The following is a 15371-nucleotide window of genomic DNA, read 5'->3' on the forward strand; positions in this document are numbered from 1 at the left end:
TGCATTGGCTGCCCATCCGATTCCGCATTGACTTCAAAGTATTGATGCTTACTTATAAAGCCCTAAACGGTTTAGGACCTCAATATCTGGTGGAACGCCTTCTCCCACCAAGATCTACCCGTGTCACTCAGGCGAGCCAGGAGGTGAGGCTGAGGAGCCTGACGCCGAGAGAGGCCCGGAAGGAAAAGACCAGAAATCGGGCCTTCTTGGCGGTGGCTCCTCGCCTATGGAACAACTTACCTCCTGAGATTCGTGCGGCCCCCTCGCTGGGCACTTTTAAGAAACAATTAAAAACACTCATGTATAAGCAGGCCTTCCCTACAGTTAATTCCAACAGTTAATTCCTGATGATTCTTTCGTTCTATACTCTTATGATCTTTATCTTCGTTTATTTGTAATGTTTTAATATTTATTGTTGCTGATTGTAAGCCGCCTAGAGTGGTCGAATCTGACCAGATAGGCGGGATAGAAATGAAATAAATAAAATAAATAAATAAATAAATAAATAAATAAATAAATAAAAGAGAAAGACCAAACATGAGAGAGACTGACTCCTTAAGGCAGTGATCCCCAACCTTGGGCCTCCAGATGTTCTTGGATTTCAACTCCAGAAATCCTAGCCAGTAGAGATGGTGGTGAAGGCTTCTGGGAGTTGTAGTCCAAGAACATCTGGAGGCCCAAGGTTGGGGACCACTGCCCTAAGGAACCGCAGGCTTTTGTTTACAAGAACTGAGCAGAGCAGTTGACGGCAGGTCATTTTGGAAGTTGCTCGTTCATAGGGTCACTGCGCATCAGAGGTAAATTGATGGCACGTAAGCACAAAATCTTGATGGGCAATCAAGGTCTATAAGCTTCACCAAAAATCTGGTGTTGGTCAAATAAAAACTTCCAGCACTTGGTGCTCTGCCTTAGCGAAACTACCTGTATGAGGGGGTGCTGATAAGTATTGAACCTTTCTGAGAAAAAATTGAGCTAGGAAGCTATAAATTGCAGGGTGTATTGGTCAATGTGTCTGTTTTCAATGGTACAAAAATCAACTACCTATGATTTTAACTTATCTTTCATGTTCAGGTCCAAAGTGAACATGGCAGCACCTCCAGAAAAGTTCAATGTGGAAGAGCATAGGACCATAATCAAGTTCCTGTTTCTCCAAGGGAAAGGTGCAAAGCAGATCCATGAGGAAATGTCACAAGCTATAAGTGGCAGTGGCCCTTCATATGCAACAGTTAAACATTGGGTTGTCAGTTTTTAAACTAGCCGTTTCAGTGTTGAGAAACCCAGTGGAAGGCCTGTTTCTGTCTCTGTGCTTGCAAATGTGAAAGCCGTCCATGACATCATGGAGGACCGCTGAGTATCAGCCAAAAGTATTGCTATATATCTCAGAATACAGTGGTGCCTCGCTTAGCGATCGCTCCGTTGAGCGATGAATTCGCATAGCGAGGGGGTCCGGGCCATTGCTGGAGCGTCCGCTCAGCAATGGCCCCTATGGCGTTTTTTTGCTGTGCGACGATCGCTAAGCGATTCGCTTAGCGATTTTCGCACAACGAAGCAGGGGAAAACAGCTGATTGGCGGTTCCAAAATGGCCACCGCAACTTTTCCCGCCGCGCCCTCGCTTTGCGAGGGCCCGAAAATGGCCGCCCCTATGGAGAAGCTTCGCTAAGCGGTAAGTTTAGGGCCCATTGGAACGCATTAAACCAAGTTTAATGCGTTTTAATGGGTTTTTTTGTTCCGTTGAGCGATGTTTCTCATAGCAATGGTTAATCCGGAACGGATTAACCTCGCTATGCGAGGCACCACTGTATCACGTGAGAGAGTTGCTGCCATTACCCACGACGACTTAGAAATGAGAAAGCTGGCAGCAAAGTGGAACCTCAAACTTTTGTCAACCAAACAAAAGAGGAAACATTTGGAGTCATTGGTGGCTGTTTTGGAACATTTTGCAAGAAATGAGTCAGATTTCCTGGACAAACTGGTAACTGATGATGAGATATGGATCTATTGTTATTATCCTGAGACAAAGGAACAGTCTAAGGCAGCAGTCTCCAATCTTGGGCCTCCAGATGTTCTTGGACCACAACTCCCAGAAGCCTTTACTACCACCTCTGCTGGCCAGGATTTCTGGGAGTTGAAGTCCAAGAACATCTGGAGGCCCAAAGTTGGGGACCACTGGTCTAAGGAATGGAGGCACAGTGGTTCCTCCAGGCCAAAGAAGTTCCGAGTACAAAGGTTGGTGCAGAAGCAAATGGCAACAGTTTTTGGGGATAAGAAGGGAGCTCTGCTAGTGGACTACCTCCAACAGGGTTCAACCATCAATGCAAAATATTACTGTGCTTTATTGTCAAAGTTGAGGCAAAACATCAAGGAAAAACTTTGGGGAAAGCTCTCCAAAGGTGTCATCCTGTTGCATGACAACGCCTCGTCACACAGTGCAGGTGAAACAATGGCAAAACTGACCTCCTTAGGCTTTCAAGTGATGCCCCATCCACCCTATTCTCCTGTTCCCCAAACTCCAAAAACACCTAAAGGGGACAACGATTTGGGTGTTCTGGAGGCAACTAATGCTGCAAATGAGTGGTTACACCAGCAGTCTGAAGAATTTTATCTGCAGGGAGTTAAGAAGCTGCAGGACAGATGTTGCAAGTGCATTGACTTCCTGGGGGAATATGTAGAATAGTGTGGCAGTTACAGTTTCCTAGCTCATTTTTTTCTGGGAAAGGCTCAACACTTATCAGCACCCCCTCATATTTCTAGGCTTACTGTTAGGGCTCCCATGAGCACTTAGGCTTCCAAACTTATCACGGCATGATTAATTGCAGTTATATGGTGCCTCTTTTAAAAGATACAGTTGTGTTCAAAATTATTCAGCCCCCACTGAAATTGAATGTTTTGGCCATTTTGACATTGATTTTGATCATTCAGTCATCTTGCTTACATTTACATGAAAGAGGCACTTGTAGGTCAGAGAAATATAACCTTAAGTTTATAATGAAATAACCACAAATGTCTTTTCTGTGCTCACATCATTAGTTTTTATTCAACCCCCAAGTGACATTCAATCTTAGTACTTAGTACAACATCCTTTTACAGTTATAACAGCTTTTAAACGTGAAGCATAGCTTGACACAAGTGTCTTGCAGCGATCTACGGGTATCTTTGCCCATTCTTCATGGGCAAAAGCCTCCAGTTCAGTCAAATTCTTAGGCTTGCGCACTGCAACTGCTTTCTTTAAGTCCCACCAGAGGTTCTCAATCGAATTTAAGTCTGGTGATTGCGATGGCCACTCCAAAATGTTCCAGCCTTTCCTCTGCAACCATGCTCTAGTGGACTTGGAGGTATGCTTGGGATCATTGTCCTGTTGAAAGGTCCAATGTCTCCCAAGCCTCAGGTGTGTGACGGACTGCATCACATTTTCATCCAATATCTCCTGGTACTGAAGAGAATTCATGGTATCTTGTACACGCTGAAGCTTCCCTGTACCTGCAGAAGCAAAACAGCCCCAAAGCATTATTGACCCTCCGCCATGCTTCACAGTAGGCAAGGTGTTCTTTTCGTCATATGCCTTGTTCTTCCTCCTCCAAACATAGCGTTGATCCATGGGCCCAAACAGTTCTAATTTTGTTTCATCAGTCCACAGAACACTATCCCACAACTATTGTGGTTTGCCCACATGACTTTTGGCATACTGCAGTCGACTCTTCTTATTCTTGGGAGACAGCAAGGGGGTGCGCCTGGGGGTTCTGGCATGGAGACCTTCATTACGCAGTGTGCGCCTTATTGTCTGAGCTGAAACTTCTATACCCACATCTGACAAATCTTTTTTCAGTTCCTCAGCAGTCACACGGGGACTTTTCACCACTCTATGCTTCAGGTAGCTCACAGCAGCCGAAGTCAGAATCTTCTTTCTACCACGACCAGGTAGCATTTCAACAGTGCCCTTTGCCTTGAATTTGCGAATGATGCTTCCTATGGTGTCTCTTGGTATGTTTAACTTCTTTGCAATCGTCTTATAGCCATTGCCCTTCCTGTGAAGACAAATCACCTCTTCTCTTGTCTTCCTGGACCATTCTCTTGACTTCACCATGTTTGTAACCACACCAGTAAATGTCTAGGAGCTGAGTATCACAGTCCTTTTAAAGCTGCCTAATTGGTGCTTATTATGCTTGATTGGTGCTCGGTGACATCCACAGGTGTTTTCAATACCTGATCGAAAACACCTGAATGAACCTCTCTTCTTCAGAGTGGTAGTCTGTAAGGGGTTGAATAATTGTGGCAATGAAGAAGCCACAAAAGAAACATTTACTACTGTATTACATAAACAATTGATGTTATTTTAGTTGCATTTGGTTCTTTAAAACTTCCTTGTAGGATTTCATTCTGAATACAATTCCAAATGTACACTATAGTCCCTAAACCCCTTTACAGCATTGGGGGCTGAATAATTTTGAACACAATTGTACATGTGCTTGCAGCCTCACAGCAATGAGGCAACGTAAGCGGAAATGTGAAACCACCTCAGAGTTTTGACTAAGTACAGTAATGGCAACCTGTTTACAGCTTCTTCACTCCCAAGAGTGATTGCATGTGTTCTGACGCCTTTCACGTCATCCAAGAAGGATTCAGCTGATGAAAGCTCCTGAGGTTTGCCAATCTTCCCGCTACACTCCAGCCCGTCTTGTCTGCTTGCTTCTTTTCTACAGCCATTCAGTAGCTGAATATTTCTGATCCCCTTACTGGAGAACACACTCGAGATTCAACATGAACACACCTCTAGTCAGAAAGCATGGAGAGATCCATGTGAAGCAGCTTGGGGTCTATCAAACAACGCAACTTTGCAAGTGACTTTAGGTCTGTGCCACTAGCAACTTTGGTAAGCAGTGTGCTTGTTTGGGTTATCTTGCTTTCCCAATCCTGCCATGCCATCCAGTTATAGGACTCGGTTTCTGGGTCATCTAAACAGAGACCTTGTGCTTAAAGACCACGACGACTGATATCAGCGCAGCACCACCAACCTACTGAAAGAAGGGAATAAAGCCAAAGTTAATAGACATTAAGAGATATGTTTTCTTTCCAGGTGAACTGTCATTTCTTACCCAAGTGTGATGGGAGATAATGGACTGGGACTCAGGAAGACAGGGTTTATGATCCTCTCTCAGCCATGGAAAAACACTGGGGGAACAGAAGTGCTAAAGCCACTCGTTATATCTCACTTACCTTGAAAGCCTGATTAGTCGTCATCAATTGGTTCCCACTCGACAGTGCATAACAACCCAAGTTATAAGGACTATTGCAAATTATTTATCAAAACCTACCATGGAAGGAAGTGCCTTTTACCCAGGTTGTCTTATGTGTTCTTGTTCAATGCTCCTGCGACTTCACACAATAGCCTTTCAAAGACCCTAAATAGCTGATGCCAGAACAGACAGAATCTAGAGATCTTGTGCTAGAACTGGAGTTTGGAAAGTTTTAAATACAGTGGACCCTTGACTTACAGACTTTTTGAGTTACAGACTTCTCTGGCCGCAAAATTTAGGTTTGACTTGCAGACTGAGATTTGACTTACAGATCAGAAAAAAACCAAAATGGAACAAAAACGGCCTGTTACGGGATTAATTGGTTTTCAATGCACTGTAGGTCAATGGAGACTTGACTTACAGACTTTTTGACTTGAGAACCGCCTTCCAATACAGATTAAGTTCTCAAGTCAAGACCCCACTGTAAGTCCTCCTAATCTTGCAAGTAACTTTTAACACCTTATTTTTAAGAGGGGGAAGAAAGACTGTTACTAGTTTCTATTTTTGAAGGACAGACCAGTTACCCATTAAGTTAGCAATTGTCTGTCACTTTCCAAATTTTTGTGTTGAGTGCACTGCCCCCATACACCTGTCCTGCTTTGCTCTTAGACCATGCTACTAGGAACAAGGGTATTATGGGAACTTGTTCCTTCCCAGGCTCCCTTCATCTAGTGTTTCCTCTACAACTCCAGTTCCTTTTAGGTTTCTTCATTTCATTTCAGTGCCTTGGGCACCCAGTTGTCCAGTTGCACTACGCCAAACAAGTCTACAAAATGAGTGGAAGAAATGAGCACGGGTCTTGTACTCAACATAAATGCCTGGATCTATACTTGGTGCTGAGAATATATATTTGCATTAGTTAGTGAATTTTAGGGTGTGGATCTTCCAACCCTAAATTGTATCTTCCTCTTCTGTACAAGTGCAATTTGGCATAACTCTTAAAGATCAAAATATAATTTGTTTCTAAAGCAGGATACCAGCAATCTTCAGCATTTCTTTTAGGAGGTGTCCAACTGATAATAGGAAAACATTTTAAACATCAGGAAATAACTATAGTGGACCCTTGACTTACAGACGGCTCCACTTACAGATTTTTCAAGTTACAGACTTCTCTGGCTACAAAATTTAGGTTCAACTTGCAGCCGGAGAATTGACCTACAGAAAAAAACCAAAATGGAACAAAAACGGCCAGTTATGGATTAATCAGTTTTCAATGCAATGTAAGTCAATGGAGCCTCAACCTATAGACTTTTCGACCTGCAGCCACCGTTCCCATATGGATTAATTCCGTAAATTGAGGGTCCACTGTAGTTGGAAGAAAAGCGGTGACTAATGTTGACTGTTCTTCCCGCTGGTTTCATTCGTCAACAGTGGCCACTCAACCCATTTTCGGAGCACTAAATAAATGACACAGGCCAAACACATTCCTCTTGTAAATGATGACACTTTTCCTTCATGTGTCTTTACGTTAATGGAAGCGACCAGGCAGGAATATCAAGCTGAGGTACAAGAAATCTGAAAAAGAAACATCAATAGCACTGACAAAACTAATCAAACACACAACCCTGGAATTTGAGGGAGATGAAAAACAGTACAATAGATTCCACCACTCAGATTCTAAGCAGTGAGGTGCAGTAGCACTCGTACACTAAAACAACTTATTCTGGATTGCACATGAAGGGGAGACTGTTCAGCAAGTCTGCTGAAAAGGAGACATGATGCATTAACTTTCTCATGTGTGATGATGACTGCTGTGTTGCACCACAAATTCCAGTGTGTAACAATGTTGGGCTATTACTCCGGAATGCTGCATTCAACCTCCCACTTCGCTTGATGAACCTGGGGCATAAATGTAGTACTGTACATAAAACATTGAGTGCTGGCTGTTGCCCAGTCCTGCCTTAAGGTGCTCAGAACAAATGCAAAAGTCAAAGATGCTACTTCTAAAGTAAGCTTGATTTGCTCACGTCTCAACTTCTAAGAAACTAAGCCTCTAAGACCAAGCAAACATGACTGTAACCAAAGATGCAGTGTGCAGAATATATATATTTTTTAACCTCTAGAAGTCTTCCCCTTTTAATGATAAAAAAGTATTTGTGCACAGAATATGTATGTGCTGAACCAAATCACATCAAAGGAGCTGGCTTTGGTAATGTATTTTCATTGCATTTCCTGGAAAATTATAGATTTGAAGAACTTTTAGAATTAAGTCATGTGACTAAGGCCTGCAAAAGTGTATCTGCTTGTTTACATTTTGTCCTGTTTTAGAAATTCAACTATCCAATGTGTAGAAACGGAATACAGCAATTGAGACCTCAAAGACAATACAGTACTTATTTGTCACACTTGTATTGTCTTCCCTCAAATGAATTTAAAAGCTATTATGTACATGGATGCCCCCTTCCTCCCCCACCCTTTTATCATCAATCTGTGAGGAACGAAGGTGAAGTGTATGACTAACCCAAGGTCACCCAGTGGAGGTTCTTGGCCATGCAGGGATTTGAACTCATGTCTCCCTAGCAGTCCAACAGAAATCACTGCATCGCACTGGCGTATCATCCAGAAAGTGGCTTGCCCCCGCTTTTTGTGATTCACCTTGTTTCCAGGTTGTGCGTGTGAATGATATTCATGGGGTCTGATTTGATCTTGCAGCCCCCCCCCCATGAATTCCTAACACAGGATGTCCTCTGCTATGTTTTTACAGCGCTGTAAATGAGATTGCCAGCTTTTAAAGACAGAACTCTGCCTTTTGGGCTTTCCGTTCTCCCGCAGCAACCCATGTAAATCAAGAACCGTTTTTGATCCAAGGCACGAATTCAGAAGTCCACAATAAAGCAAAATTAAAAAAGGACAGGACACACAAATACTAATGCATTTAAGCTTATAGGCCCTAATGCTCGTAACCAAGTGTCAGAACAGGAAAAACCTGCAGAAAATCTGGGAAGTCCAGAAGTCAAGATCTGGCTCCAAGGAGTGGCAGTTCATTACCTTTGCTACAAAAAGTATGGGTCACTACTTATAAAACCCTATATAGCTTGGGTTCAAGCTACATGTAGGCTCCTCATATGAGCCTTCTTGGCATTTATAATCAGAGGAAGCCCTCCTGCTGGTCCCACTGCCAGCAGTGTCACGGTTGATGGGGACACGGAAGAGGGCCTTCTCTGTGGCTACTCCCAGCTTATGGAATGCTTTCCCTTGGGAGGTCAGCCTGGCCCCCTCCCTTTTATTCTTCCACTGACAGCTGAACACCCACCTTTTCAGGTAGGCTCTTAACAATCACAACTGAGTCCCTAAATGCCGTTTTTAAAGTTTTAAATGCTTCTATTCAATGTACAGTGGGGTCTTGACTTACGAACTTAATCCGTATTGGAAGGCAGTTCTCAGGTCGAAAAGTTCTTAAGTCGAATCTTCATTTCCCATAGGAATGCATTGAAAACCATCTAATCCGTATCTGCTCTTTTCGTCCATAGAAACTAATGGGAAGCTGCTATTCCGCCTTCTGCCACTAGAGGGGGATTTTTTTTCTTTTTTCCTTTTAACCTAAGATTACTTAGCTTTTAAAAAAAAGAAAAAAAGAGGTCGTAACTCGAATCTAAGTTCGCAAGTTGAGTCCATATATCCCTATGAGAGCAGTTCGTAAGTCGAAACGTTCGTATGTCAAGCCGTTCGTAAGTCGAGACCCCACTGTACTTTAGTTATTTTAGTTTAATTCTTTTTAATGTATAATTTTCTGTGTTTTTAATTTTCCTTTTTAAACTCTGTGAAGTGCCTCAAGTCCCCTTATTTGGAGAAACGTGGCCTATAAATAAGATGAATACATAAATGAAAAATAACACTGGCAAGGTTCCATATTCAATTCCTTTCATCTCCCTGTCAAAGATCTCAGGTAGGAGAGCTTGGCATGACCTCTAACCCCAGAGCGCTACCGGTGATCAGAGCAGATGACACAGGTTACTGCTACATAGCTCCAACGCCTGGCTTCTTAATATAAAAACGCATTCCTAATTCATCTGCAGGAATTATGTTGGCCAACATTCAGACAAAAGAGAATGTTTTTACCAGACACTTTACAGAAAGAAATCAAAACACTGCTGCAGCTTTCAAAATACTTACCACCTTTACCTACAAATGGAAGGCAGCTGCAGAGCACCAAGATCAGATTTAATTAGAAGAGCCTTAAAAACACAAGATGTTCTTTCTCTCTGAACAGAACATCCTAACCTAGTTAGATCTTAAAGTCCTCACACCTTTTCTCCCTTGGAGTTGGGAGCTTTACAGACTGGAGGAAAGAGGGACTGATGAGCAATAAACATGGTATGAAGTGTTTGCAGGAGGATGAATTTGGAAAAAAGATGTTAGATATTGTCTCTTTTGTCTAACCATGGTAAAATGACTGCATTGTAACTTTAATTCCTGCTGGACTACAGATTTAGCAGCACACACGTGTCCGTCCACGCCATGCTTCAGGAACAGCAAATAAAGTTTGGGCTGCAGAAGACTCTGGTAGGAAATAACTAGAGACAAGAGGCGAAGAAGTCCCATCTCACATCATCTGCTCCTGCGTTTCCTGGAAGAGATTGCAGATCTAAACATTAAACATTGTAAATTCCCCATTAAGGCCCTGTGCCAGCCAGCTGCTAAAAACCCATGTAAAATGGGAAGGCCCCCAACAATTCATGTCATGGATATGCCACAATCACTTATTTTTAGTCAGGCAGGCTAGTTAACTTTGATAGATTTACACTGTTCTCTCTGCCATTCAAGACTCGCCTTTTTGTACACTTTACATAGGCATTCAAGGAGCCTGTGAAGGTATAGAATCTGCACAGGGTTGTTTCATACATACCATTGCTACCCGTCCAGATCCCTAGCCAGTTCATCCAAAGCCTTTTTCTTTGGAATGAAAAATTCTGAATGGGAATTTTTAGCACATTCGGAGGCTTGCAATTAGAATCCCCCTTCAGGAAGGCTGCAATACAAAGACCTTGGAAGGAGGACTGAGTTTGTATTTCCTTTCAACTTTATGCCCACAAAGATATCTGCACAAGACTTAACAGTCCAATGCTAGGTATGCTTATTCTAATGAAAGCCTGACTGTGTTGAACAGAAAACTCATCGCCCAAAAGTTTATGCATTTTTTTAAACTTTGGAATAAGACCCAGTACACACAATGGATCTTATCTCTGAGTACATCACTCAGTATTGTGCTGTATGCCCGATTAGAACTATAAGAAACAAAGTTCTGCCAGATTAAAAATGGCAAAATCCTGAACTAAACAATACTTTTATTAAGACCTACTGTTTATGATAATGCAAAATCTCCACAACCTGTTCATCAAGCAAGCTGTTACAAGAAGCAGGTGGCGGTGGAAAGTGAGAGAGCGTAATACCAAAAATAAGGCTTACTTCAATGTTAAGGCAGCTTCTCCTCCCCCCACCCTTTTTCAATAACAAATTGTATGAAGAAGAAAAGTCTTGATGTGAACATCTTGCTCAGTGTAAGTAATGGCATTGGAGTACCATTGGTTTTTAAACTTACCATTTATCATGTCAGCCCTATAAAATCAATCAGAACCTGAGAGAATTAGAAAGGAATAAGCATATTTAAGTATGGTTGTTGTGGGTTTTTCGGGCTCTTTGGCCATGTTCTGAAGGTTGTTCTTCCTAAAGTTTCGCCAGTCTCTGTGGCCGGCATCTTCAGAGGACAGCACTCTGTTTGGTAATTGAGCATTTACGTATGGCTGTGAGATCAGCTTTTGTCCTTTTCAGGAGATGGGTGATTATGGTGATCAGTGTATCTTTGTTGTGGGTGTATAGCTGTGATAAGGAGAGATTATATGTCACTATGATTGATGGGTGTCATTAGCTGGTCTTTTGTGTGTTGTGATCACTGTCCTTGTGGCTGGGTAGAGTTCGTTGTATTTTTCAGTGCTGGGAGCCAAGTTTTGTTGAGGTTCAAACTCTCCTCTTTTTTGTTGAAGTTCTGCTAGTGTTTATAGATTTCAATGGCTTCCCTGTGCAGTCTAACGTAATGATTGCTGGTGTTGTCCAGTACTTCAGTATTTTGAAATAGAATTTCATGTCCAGCTTGTTTTAGGGCATGTTCAGCTACTGCCAATTTTTCTGGTTGTTTTACTCCCAAACAAACTGCACCAGAGCACAGAGTGCTGTCCTCTGAAGATGCCGGCCACAGAGACTGGCGAAACGTTAGGAAGAACCACCTTCAGAACATGGCCAAAGAGCCCGAAAAACCCAGAACAACCATTAAATCCCGGCCGTGAAAGCCTTCGCGAATACATATTTATGTATGTTTCCTCCTTTAGAGCAGGAACTTTTTCCCAGAAAAAAAAATTAAAAATATTGTAAGACTGAAAGAAATATGTCCAGATTAAAGGATATCTTTTACATACATACCTGTGTCCTCTCGTTGTACCTGTCAGATATTCCATTTCTAGTCAAAACCTCTCCAGTAAAGATTAATAATTGTTCCAAAGCAAGTGCTAAAGCTTCTGCTCAATGCTTTGGCCTTTCCATCTTTCCCTGACACAGCTGTACTCTTAGAAGTTACATAAATGCAGGAGTGAGGCGATGCCTTTATTGAACCACTAAAAATCACACAAATTGCAAGCTTTCCACAAGTAAAATCTCACCTCACCCATTTTTGGATAATGCAGAAAAAATGTAGGTCAAAGTCTCAAAACTGAATGACAGATGTCAGAGGTGACTCTGCTTGCATGAGATGAATTAAAGTCAGCTGAGGGGTGTGGTTTCAAACATCCTCCCTTGTAGCGTGACTGGAATTTTCCATCCCAAATTCCAAACAAAGGACTTGCTAATTACTGTGACTGCTCCACTCCAAGTTGCTCCTTTAATAATTAGTCTTCTCCAGACCGTATTAAAATCATCATTGCAAAGCTAGAAAAGATGGTATAATTATTGCTTTCTGCTTGTGTTAAGCATGTTGTGTATGCACCATATGTATTGTTCTTCTCTCTTTTGGGATTCTGCATAGATATCTCCAAGCTTACACATCTGGTCTTTCATCACCTTTAAGCCTCAGAACTCTTAATTATTACCTTTCTCCGGTATGTATTTTTAGTTGTTCCTCTGTTCTGGCATCTGCTTGCACCTGACTTAAATCTTAAATAATTTCATTAATGCCTTTGAATGGCAGGTTATTAGTATTCTAAAACTGCATTATAACATTGATTAGAATGTGACCTCTGAACTCATTTTATACAAACATCTCCCCAAACAAGCAGAATAGAGACTGCCGAACTTCCTTCGCATTTCTGGCATAAATTGTTACCAGCCATATGTATTTTATATCAGGCTGGCAATTCCAAAACCAAATGGCAGTTGACCTGAAGGAGAAAACGAACAGATGATTTAAATAGGACAAAACATAACACAAGAGACCATGCAGTGCAAAGTTGAAAAAAATAAAAATAAAAGCTCCTTTCCTGTAACTCATCTGTTTTTTAACTGGCCCCCTCCTGAATTTTGACCAGATTCTTCCTGTTACCTGTTGTGTCAATCTTCTTACCTTTACAATAATTTGCAGGCTGTTGAATGAACGGCCCCATCAACAAGGTTACATGTTTAGTAGCCTCCTTCAGTTGGGGTAACAGCAGAAAATGAAAAAAGCACACAGACCCATTCCTCCTGCATGGGGGTCTTCAGCGTTTCTGTGCAGCCTACTCACTCACCTGCATGTGATTCCTGATCTTCTAAGGCTACAGTTGGTGGTATGAAAGGAGGCGGCAGCAGTTGAATTAACTATGTGGTCCTTCTTAAAGATAAACAGTACCAGATGCAATACAATTAGAAAGTACCTACGCTACACACTCTAATTGCTATAGTTTCATCCTATGGAATCTGCAATGTGTAGTTTGGCAAGTTCTCTCCTAAAGAGGCTGAAGAAAACCACAGCACCAGAATTCTCCAGCAAATAAATATGTTACCAAATCACAAATCCTAATTTGCGACAGTTTGAGAGGCTAAAGAAGCTGCTATAATGGTGTACAACAGAAGCTTCTCAAGTGGTATCACTGCAATCCTAGTATACGGGGCTGCCTAAAAACAAATCCCCTTGACTTCTGTAAGACCTCCTCCCAGGGAAACATGAAGAAAAATGCCACGGCCAGAATCCTACTGCTGTTTGCATGTGGATTTTTCCTAATTTGCTGTGGTCTCTATTTCTGATGACTTAACAACAGGCAAGGATCCATCTCTGTTGTGGGCCTCGTTGCACACCCAGCAGGGCAACTAAGATTTATTTAAATAAATATGTATTTATTTAGATACTCCCTGAGGGGGCAGAGCAAACCATATCAACCTCTCACATGCATTGACACGCTTCCAGTTCATCAAGATGATGGAGTGGTTGCTACTGAACTCGGTGGGTTGGAGCTAGACTTACACCGTACTTACCGAGTTGCCGCAGAGTGCTGTCAAGCCGCTTCCCACTCCTGGCGACCCTGACAAGGCTTTTTGAGATAGCAAGGAGTGGGTGAACACTGCTGCTCCCTGCCAGTAACTTTCCATGGGAGACCAGCTGGGATTTGAACCCAGATCTCCTGGCTTGTTTGAGGCACCACTCACCGGGATCTCCCTTGAAGAGTAAGCCTAAGAGGAATAAGCATGCACAGCTTCCCTCCTCCTCAATTCAGCTGCCTCGAGTCCCTTCTACTGGGAGAAAGGAGGAGCAGAACTGAAATAATGTACTCTTCACGACAACCCTGCGAGGTAGGGCAGGCAGAGGATTCTGGGCTTGCCTAAACTGCGGGAACACAACCCGTTTCCCACGGGACAGGCTATCGCAGCCCAAGGCACTATCTCCCATCACCCCTACCCACCCTAGGAGGATATTCCTCTCCAGCCACGGGCGCCGCGTCGGGGAACCGAACTCGCCACTTCCCGGATGCCGCCCCGCCCGCCCGCAACCAGCCACCCGGGGAGGCCTAGGCTCCGCCCCCGCCCCGCCCCGCCCCTGAGTGCCCAGGAAAAGGGGCGGGCAGAGGAGCCCAGGGAGAAAAACCGGCGCCGCGCTCCCATGGCAACGCCGCGACCCCTCCCCACCCCGGGCGCGTGCCCGTCCATCACTTACTGGCAAAAAAAAAAGGGGAGGGGGGAGGAATTGTGGCGAGGGCGGAACTCGAGCAATTACCAAACGCCACAGAGGAATTTTGGGCTTTCGCATCCACCGCCGCCGACTTGACACGCGCTTCTCCTCTCCGGCGAAGCTCACACCCTCCCGGCTTTCCCCCTTTGTCCCTTTCCCACACCGATAAATCCAGCCCCGGTTCCTTCGGACCGTCTCTTCCTTCCTCACAACGTCCGCCGCGAACTTCAACACCGCCAAGATGGCCGCTCTGAAAGAGCGAGAGCAGCGCGGGCCGTCCTCACCACCCCCTCCCCCGGGCTAGGCCCCGCCCTCCGTCTCCGCCTCAGCGTTCCTCTCCTCCTGCGCCTGCGCCGGCTCGAGCTTCGTGGGAGCTGTAGTCATCTGGAAGAATCCCCCGGCAGGCCACTCCGCGGGGCTAACGGCAACCCGGAACTCCATTTCCCAGAAGGCCAGCTGGAGGGTCCTCCAAGGAGCCAATCAGAACGCTGGCCTTTCTCCGCCGCTCTCCGAGGTCTTCCCCCCCTCCCACCTAGAACGATGATGTAATGGCAAAGCGGAGGAAAGGCGGAGCGGGGCTCCTGCGCTGCAATTCATTGTGCCCTAACCCGATCCGTGTGCAGCGTCCTCCCCCTGCTGTTCCTCCTTCTTGCAACCAGGGTAGCAGCAGCAGCAGCAATAGTAGCAGCAGTCACTGATTCCCAAGCAAAAGGGGGCGGGAGTGGGAGGGTTGGCGGGGTGGGGAAAGAAGAAGAAGTTGGGGAGGGGGAGAGGGCGGGGAGACCCTTTGCACACTTTGCATCCTAAGGGAGATCCTTCCAAGCTTTGCCCCATGTCGAAGTGACTTGATCTGCCAACCTGGCCTCTCGGTTTATGATCTTCGGAAAAATAAAAGGCAGGGAGCAGCAGTCCCCCCAACCAGGTGAGTTATTATGCGATCCTGGCGTTGCTGTTC

General features: G+C 44.1%; 1 protein-coding gene and 1 long non-coding RNA gene across 2 annotated transcripts in view; one reads left to right on the forward strand and one right to left on the reverse strand.

Annotated features, from left to right (window-relative positions):
* Positions 1–3006: 3006 nt before the first annotated feature.
* On the reverse strand, positions 3007–14733 carry LOC140705575 (uncharacterized). Its single transcript, XR_013543441.1, has 2 exons — positions 14462–14733; positions 3007–5013 (listed from the first exon to the last, which is right to left on the reverse strand). It is a non-coding gene; the product is annotated as an uncharacterized LOC140705575 (long non-coding RNA).
* A 171-nt stretch (positions 14734–14904) lies between these two features.
* RAB30 (RAB30, member RAS oncogene family) overlaps positions 14905–15371 on the forward strand; it is a 66396-nt gene continuing 65929 nt past the window's right edge. Inside the window, exon 1 of the mRNA XM_020808170.3 lies at positions 14905–15338. The gene's annotated coding sequence lies outside the window, so the exon portion shown is untranslated. The remainder of the gene's footprint in view (positions 15339–15371) is intronic.

Source organism: Pogona vitticeps, chromosome 3 (genome assembly GCF_051106095.1).
Source record: "Pogona vitticeps strain Pit_001003342236 chromosome 3, PviZW2.1, whole genome shotgun sequence".
Taxonomy (NCBI): Eukaryota; Metazoa; Chordata; class Lepidosauria; order Squamata; family Agamidae; genus Pogona; species Pogona vitticeps.